Consider the following 7459-nt stretch of genomic DNA (forward strand, 5'->3'; position numbering starts at 1 on the left):
TGAGAGTGAAAAATAAAGTAAATGGAGGAAAGTCAAGGGATCAAGAAACCAGGGCAGGGAACTGGATGGTTCATTTACTTGAATCTACATGAATATTGAAATCATCAAATTTTATATTTGTTGTACTGGAAAAAGTAATAGTGAGTGGTAACTAAGTACTCAACAAATGAGAGAGATTGACCAGAGTGTAGCTAACAGAAACAATGATAGCAAGTGAAAAAATCCAGTAGCAGAAGCTTTAATGCTGGAGGCTTTTTGGAAGGAGGGAGGGAAAATGTTCTAGATACAAGAGAAAGAAACAAAAAGTGCACTTATTCAAATTCCAGGCTCAGTGACACAGGAGCAATGGGAGAAAAAATAGCTACTTTCTGAGAAAATTCCATGAAAACTAATGTGGTAAGAGTTCATCCAGGTTTTGGTTAGAGTACAAAAGTAAGGGAAATGTTTAGTGAAGAGGTTGAAGATACAGGAGATTAAGGACAAGTCACAAGTTCCAGAGAGTTTAGGGAGCAGAACTGGGCATAAGGGTAGGGAATGGAGTCAAGTAAAGTTAAATACAAGCCTGGGAGATTCCTGGGCTTCCGGTGAGAAATAAAATACACAGAAATAAAAGGTGTGATGAGAATAGTCCTGGTGGCCTCGCAGACCAACTGGGGTGATGAACCTTTGAATGACAAAAGGGAAGAGGGAGTTGTGAGTAGCTTGTCAGGTGCATGCAGAAAGAGTAAATATCTATCAGGCAAGGAAACAGCTTCCCAAGCAGAGGGAACAACCTGAGCAAAGGCTCAGGGGTTTGTAGCTGCAGAGTATTCTAGAGATTACAGGTAATTGAGCATTGCTGGCATGTAAAGGCAAGGGTGGGAATAGATGACACTACAGAGAGAGGCAGGTGTTATATGTTATGGCAAAGAGGTTTGAAATTTATCCTGTAAGCAATGGGGAGTCATTGAAGAATTTTGTGGAGGGAAGTGATATGATTACATATCCTTGTTACAAAGATTACTCTGGACACAGTATAACACTTGGAATAGACGGCGTCATTCTAGAAGTAGAAAGTCCAGCTAAGAGGATTGTTCCAAAGGCAAGTGAGAGATGATTAATGCCTGAGATAGAAATTTGGCAGTAGGGATGCAGAGGTATGGAGACATATGAGATACATTTAGGAAAAAAGACCAAAAGGATTCAGCAACTGATGCAAAAGGTAAGATAAAGGGAAAAATTCATGACAGCTTCAGGTTTGTGGGATAATCTCGGAGCCAAGCCCACGAGAAGAAAGTAATGGGAATTGAGAGGGCTTGTATAAGAGAAAATGGCATGATTTATTTTTCTGACATGAGGTGAAATATCAGAGTGAACATTTCTGGTAACAATTTGGGTTACAGAATTGGGGTATAAGTATGGAATGCAAAATAGCTTTTAACAGTTTTAAATATTGAACCAAAGTCTAATCATTCCTTGCCTGTCTACTGCTAGCCCAAACATTACAGTAAAAGAATGCAATTAGCAGGAAGGAAGCATCAAAATCAAGAGAGATTTATAGGATTAATACATTATAATACAGCCTCACTTTTTTTAAAATGTAGTATTCAATACTGGTTGAAATACACAAACAGTGAGAAAAGAGTAGTTTTTATGTACTGTTTCAATGTTTTTGACATAGCACAATTTTCAAGAGCCATAACATTGTAATTATTAACTGATTGCTATCATACAGCCCAGTTATATATGGAGTCAACAAAACTGCAAGCATAGTCTTTATTTTCTCACACAGCTGCAGAGTTGGTTCAAGCAAAGCTTAAGGTTATTCCAATGCCTTTGCATGCATGAACATAGGGACTCCCTGTTCTCTTTTATTCCACAAGCAGTGATAACCTCATTTCTTTGGCCATGGTACCAGTAGCGGTGCCATTCTGAAAATCTCAGTGCAAAGCCAAAGAAGAATGGACTAAAACCATAGCAAATTTATTAAATATTTATGACCATAGGAAACTTTGTTTCCTATGAAACATTAAAAGCCATTTCATAAATGCATTTATATTTTTGGTATAAAACTTCTCTTATTAGTGGTCCCATGTAGGAAGCACTTTTGACTAAGAATATACAAGCATACAACATTGCTATTAGCTCCTGCATTTAAAAATATTGATCTCGGGGGGATGGGGGTGGGGGGAGGGGACGGGGGTATAACTACATGATGAGTGCAATGCGCACTGTCTGGGGAATGGACACGCTTGAAGCTCTGACTTGGGGAGATGGGCGGGACATAAGCAATATATATAACCTGAACTTTTGCACCCCCATAATAAGCTGAAACAAAAAAAATATTGATCTTATGAGGTTTTCTTGTGTCAAATATGATAATATGGAAATTAAGAGTTTACTTCCTGAAAACTGAAAAAAAGTCACATTTATTCCAAGGGAAAGGATCATTTTTTTCACTTTGTCAGGGAAGATATCTTGCAAAAATCTTAATTGTAAGGTAAAATTGAAATCTAAAACTATAACTGTGGGTTTCTTTTGTTTGACATAAAATTATTATACATGGGTGATTCATCATTCTGCCTAGTTCATGAGTCTATTTTTTTCCTCTTTTGTTTAGATACAGAATTCTAGGCTCAGTAGACATAAAATAATTTAATGGGCCTAATATTAGAAAATGTAATCTTGAAGTACTTCTGGGAATATTATGAGACAGTTGGAAATTCAGTTTTGGAGTTCAGATAAAAGGAAGGACTAGATTTATGTCTTGCAAAGGGGGGAGTTAATAACTTTTAGCCAACATTTTCCAAACTAGTATACCTAGTTTCAGTGGATTTAATATTTAAAAATGTATTATGATACAGTCTATGCTCCAATAAGATTGGAAAGGACTAGTTTAAACATGGTTGAGAGGTTTCTTTCCTTTACAACTATCATAGGATTTACTGTTACTTTGCATCATGAATCCTACAGAAAATTCTAAATATATTTGATTATAGAATAACTTTTCTAGGCAGATCTATCCCTGAAGCATATTGTACAGAGCATGATTTGGGAAATATTACTTCAAAAGGAAGATGAAACATTAGGAGTAGATGAGATTCCTCATACAGTAAACCTACACCAAAAGAGGAAAACACAAAGAACATAATCTGCTGTTGAATATAGCCATTATTAAACATTAACTTACATAAGCTTAGACTTAAGTAAATTACATTAGAAACAACAGTAATACATACTCAAAATACATCCCTTCCTAATTCTTTTACTACATCATACGATTATGTATGCTCTTAAGATTGCCTCTGTTCAATCTGTATGGTAAATCCCACACAATAGTGTGCTATTGCATCTCTTCTCATCTCCCCACTTGGTAACCCTCTCTGGTAGTTTGAAATAGGTAATGGTTGGAATATTTACACCATGGATAACAGCAAACATTACAAGTCAGGAGTTGACTTATTGTTTTATTGATTGACTCTAGATTTATGACAGTGAAGAAAATGTTAATAAAGCAGATTAAATTGAAAAGTTTGTTATGTTTATAATTATTCATTGTAAGAAGCACAATGTTCTTCCAGTATTTGAGAACTATTATCTAATTCAGTAAAGAAGTTTCTCAGCTTACTTGTGAACAAATGAAGTTTAAACATATGTCTTCATGATTTTCACTTTTTATTCATTAATGTAAATGAAAATACCAACTAATAGTCATCTGACAAGTACACTCATTCATCAGTTTAAACCATATTTTGGCCAGCGATACAAGAGTTCTGGAAAAATCAATGAAAGATTTCTATGAGAATCAACTGGCTCTGTGAATTTACAATGAAGAATGTTATATATTTTAGTACTATCTGTACATTGTTGCTACATATCTTTTACACTAATACAAGTTATAAGAAACAAACATATACTTTGTTTTCACATAGAGCAGGTCGTTAAACATTTTCCAGCACATAACCCCACAAAAAAGTATTCTCACAAACATGTATAAATGGGCAAGTATGAAGATGTTCAATGATGTATTATTTCTGGTGACAGGAATGGGCATCAATCGTTAAGAGAGTAGATAGGTAAAATGTAATATACGGTGCAACCATTAGAAGCATGAGATTATAGTCACATAGTAATATAATACTTAAAATATAATGCTTAGTGAAGAATTTTAAACAGAATTGGGTAATATGCATGTTATAAAAATACTTCCCCCCCGTAAAAAAGATACCTATTAAATATAATAGAATGGTTACCTTCAAGGGTAGGGAGTGGGAAATAGAAGTGCATAGAAGAAATGCATAAATAAAACATGAAAGAAACCTTGCACTGACAGTGATGAGAATGTGCTATGAATTGAGGAGTATTGCTAATTTGACCTGAGGTCACCCCAACTTCCGGGGAGAAATAGCATCTGAGAGAAGTTATCCAGGCTAAAGCTAAAAACAGCAGTTGGCAGATAGACATCTGGGCAACTGTGAGGAGTCAGATGTTAAAGAAACATTTCAGGTCAAGAATCCATTCAACAGCGAATGTCAGAGGAAATGTTAAGCTTTTTGTATTTTTATAAAGTTTTAGCAGAGGATTAAACTTGAGGATGTCAGCAGGGACAAGATGATGAAGAGTCTGGTATCCCACTCTAAGAAGTTGAGTTTTTATCCTAAAGCCAACGAAAAACTCTGTGAAAGATTTTATGGAGGGAATGACATGATTATCACCAGTCTCACCGGCACTGTGGAGACTGGATTGCTGGTGCTCAGTCTGAAGCCGGGAAGACAACTGGGGAGACAAACGGTGAGGGCCTCACTGGAAGTGGCTGCTGTGGGGATAGAAATGAGGAGAGTCAGGAGAAAGACAAAAAAGGGAGAATCTAAATAACTTGATTATTGACTAGTTACGTGAGAGTGGGGTTTGAATGAAGAAAGAAGTCAAGGAGGGTGGTGTGGATAATAATGCCTTTCGCTGAGATTCTAAGTTCCTGTTGCTTTTTTAAATGTGGGTGTGTGAAGAATAAATGGTGAGTTTAGTTACAGATATACTAACTTTAAGTATCTCTGTAATATTAGTACAGCAGGGGGATAACCTATTGTACATCCAGAAAATATCTGTTTTTTTTTAAAGAGGGGGGATCTCTTTCTGTTGCCCAGGCTAGAGAGCAATGGCACAATTATAGCTCACTGCAGCCTTGAACTTCTGGGTTTAAAAAAAATCATTTTTAAAAGCACCCTCCTCTATATTAAAAAAAAAAAAATTCTGAAATAGTACAAAGAAACAAATAATAATAATGGCCAGGAAAAAAAGCACATAATGAAATTATTTTTATTGAACTTTGTATATAAAATCATGTAGTAAATAAATAGAAACTTAAAAATGTAATTAAATGCTAGAATACAAAAATGTGAAAAAAGTAATGAATTAACATTTTAAAATTATATTTATATATTCATTAAAAATGGGAAAACTGTCCCATGCAACAGCTCATAACCTGGAGACAAGCTGGAACAAATAAGCAACATGTAAGATGTCAGAAACTCTCGGAATTTTTTGTTTGTTTGTTTGTTTTTTTTGAGACAGAGTCTCACTCTGTTGCCCGGGCTAGACTGAGTGCCCTGGCGTCAGCCTAGCTCACAGCAACCTCAAACTCCTGTGCTCAAGTGATCCTCCTGCCTCAGCCTCCCAAGTAGCTGGGACTACAGGCATGCGCCACCATGCCCGGCTAATTTTTCCTATATATTTTTAGTTGTCCAGCTAATTTCTGTCTATTTTTTTTTTTTTTTTTTTTTAGTGGAGACGGGGTCTCGCTCTTGCTCAGGCTGGTCTCGAACTCCTAAGATCAAACATCCTCTGGCCTCGGCCTCCCAGAGCGCTAGGATTACAGGCTTGAGCCACTGCACCCGGTGGGAATTTTGACATTGGACTTAAAAATGCACAGGAAAAAGAAAATGCCTACGTAGGCCTTCAAGAACAGAAGCACTAAAGAAACCTTCAAAGAAAAACAAAACAGATTATTATCACAACAAAGCATGGGAGAAACTAATGTAAAACGGAAGACCAAGAATAGAAGGCCTAAGAGTGAAATCAGTTCCATTAGCGTAGCAATGACAGTTCAGCCCGTGATTCTCCCGCAGACTGACAAACCATCTGCTTCACCCTCATCAGAAGATGGTAACACGGGTGAAATGTCCTCTAGTTCATCATCTGCCGCCTCCTCCACAACCTCTTCCTCCTCTGATTCAGACTCAGAGTCCAGCTCTGGCAGTAGCAGCAGCACCAGCACAAATTCAGCCCTGAGGATAAACCACCACAGAAGAAAAAGAATTGCTTCATCGGTTTTGGACTGATGGACTGAAAAAACATTAATGTGATTCTCAAAAGGGAATTTAGAATATGTTAAGGCCAAATAGGTTAATTGGCCAAAATTTCCAGAGTTCAAAAATTTCTAAATGTGCTACATTGTAAGACCATAAAGAATATTAATTATGACTTCTCTATAAAACATTTTTTATTTTAAAGATAAATCTTGTTTTTCTTTTATAGCTTTAAAATATATCTCTAGGACTTATTCAAAGTTGAAATCCTGTACATCTGTTTCTGCAATGAAACTCACCTTTTCCAGTAAATGCCATACTTTGTTACAAGTTAACAGTGTGTATCAAACATGTTTTCTGGATAATGCATCAGAATATCTGACAATGAATGTCTAATGCTTTTGACTGTGTATTATGTAAGACTTAATACATTGTTACCACAACTTAGGAGGTTTCTCACTGTAAATACATGTGCTGTATTTTTATGTTTATATTCAGAAAGTTATTCTGACTTCTTGTCCTAAATGAAAAGTTCAAAGAACCTATTAATATATTTATACATTTTGAATGGTACAAGTTTTAAGTTGCTGTGTTGTGTCGTTCATTTTCTTCTGGTTCCTTAAGTTCTTAGAGATATCCTTTTCTAAGGAAAGTCATTCTAGAGTTACCTAAAAAGGGACAAAAAAAATCTGAAATTGTCTAGGAGTCTAATCGTGGTGTCTTTTGATAAATTCAGTGTATCCAAAATGAAAGCAGCCATGTAAAAGGCTAACTTAGATTAAAGTGATATAAATATCGTTGTGTCTTAACATGTTGTAAAACGTACCATTCAAAGAGGAAAAAAGGTAAGAGGAAGAGAGGTAATTTTTACAGAAAATTACTGCAATGAGGGCTGCCTTTTATTAAAAAGATTTTTTAGACTTTACCATAAATATTGTCTTTTTTCCATTTTTGCAATTACAGTATGACATTATATGGTAACTGTTCACACCTAACAGTGTACTACATAAATAGAATGACTAGGATTAAACCAGTATGTTTACATAGCACACACACAGTTAAAATCTATCATGAAAGGTTAAAAAGGAAATACCACACAATATTTCTTAAAAGTAAAATACTCTATGGTGATGAGATTATTTGGTTTAACATCACATTATTCTGTGATGTCTTTT

General features: G+C 35.6%; 1 pseudogene; it reads left to right on the forward strand.

Annotated features, from left to right (window-relative positions):
• Positions 1-4590: 4590 nt before the first annotated feature.
• LOC123648187 lies at positions 4591-6325 on the forward strand (annotated as a pseudogene).
• Positions 6326-7459: the final 1134 nt, after the last annotated feature.

This window comes from Lemur catta, chromosome 12, assembly GCF_020740605.2.
Source record: "Lemur catta isolate mLemCat1 chromosome 12, mLemCat1.pri, whole genome shotgun sequence".
NCBI classification, from domain to species: domain Eukaryota; kingdom Metazoa; phylum Chordata; class Mammalia; order Primates; family Lemuridae; genus Lemur; species Lemur catta.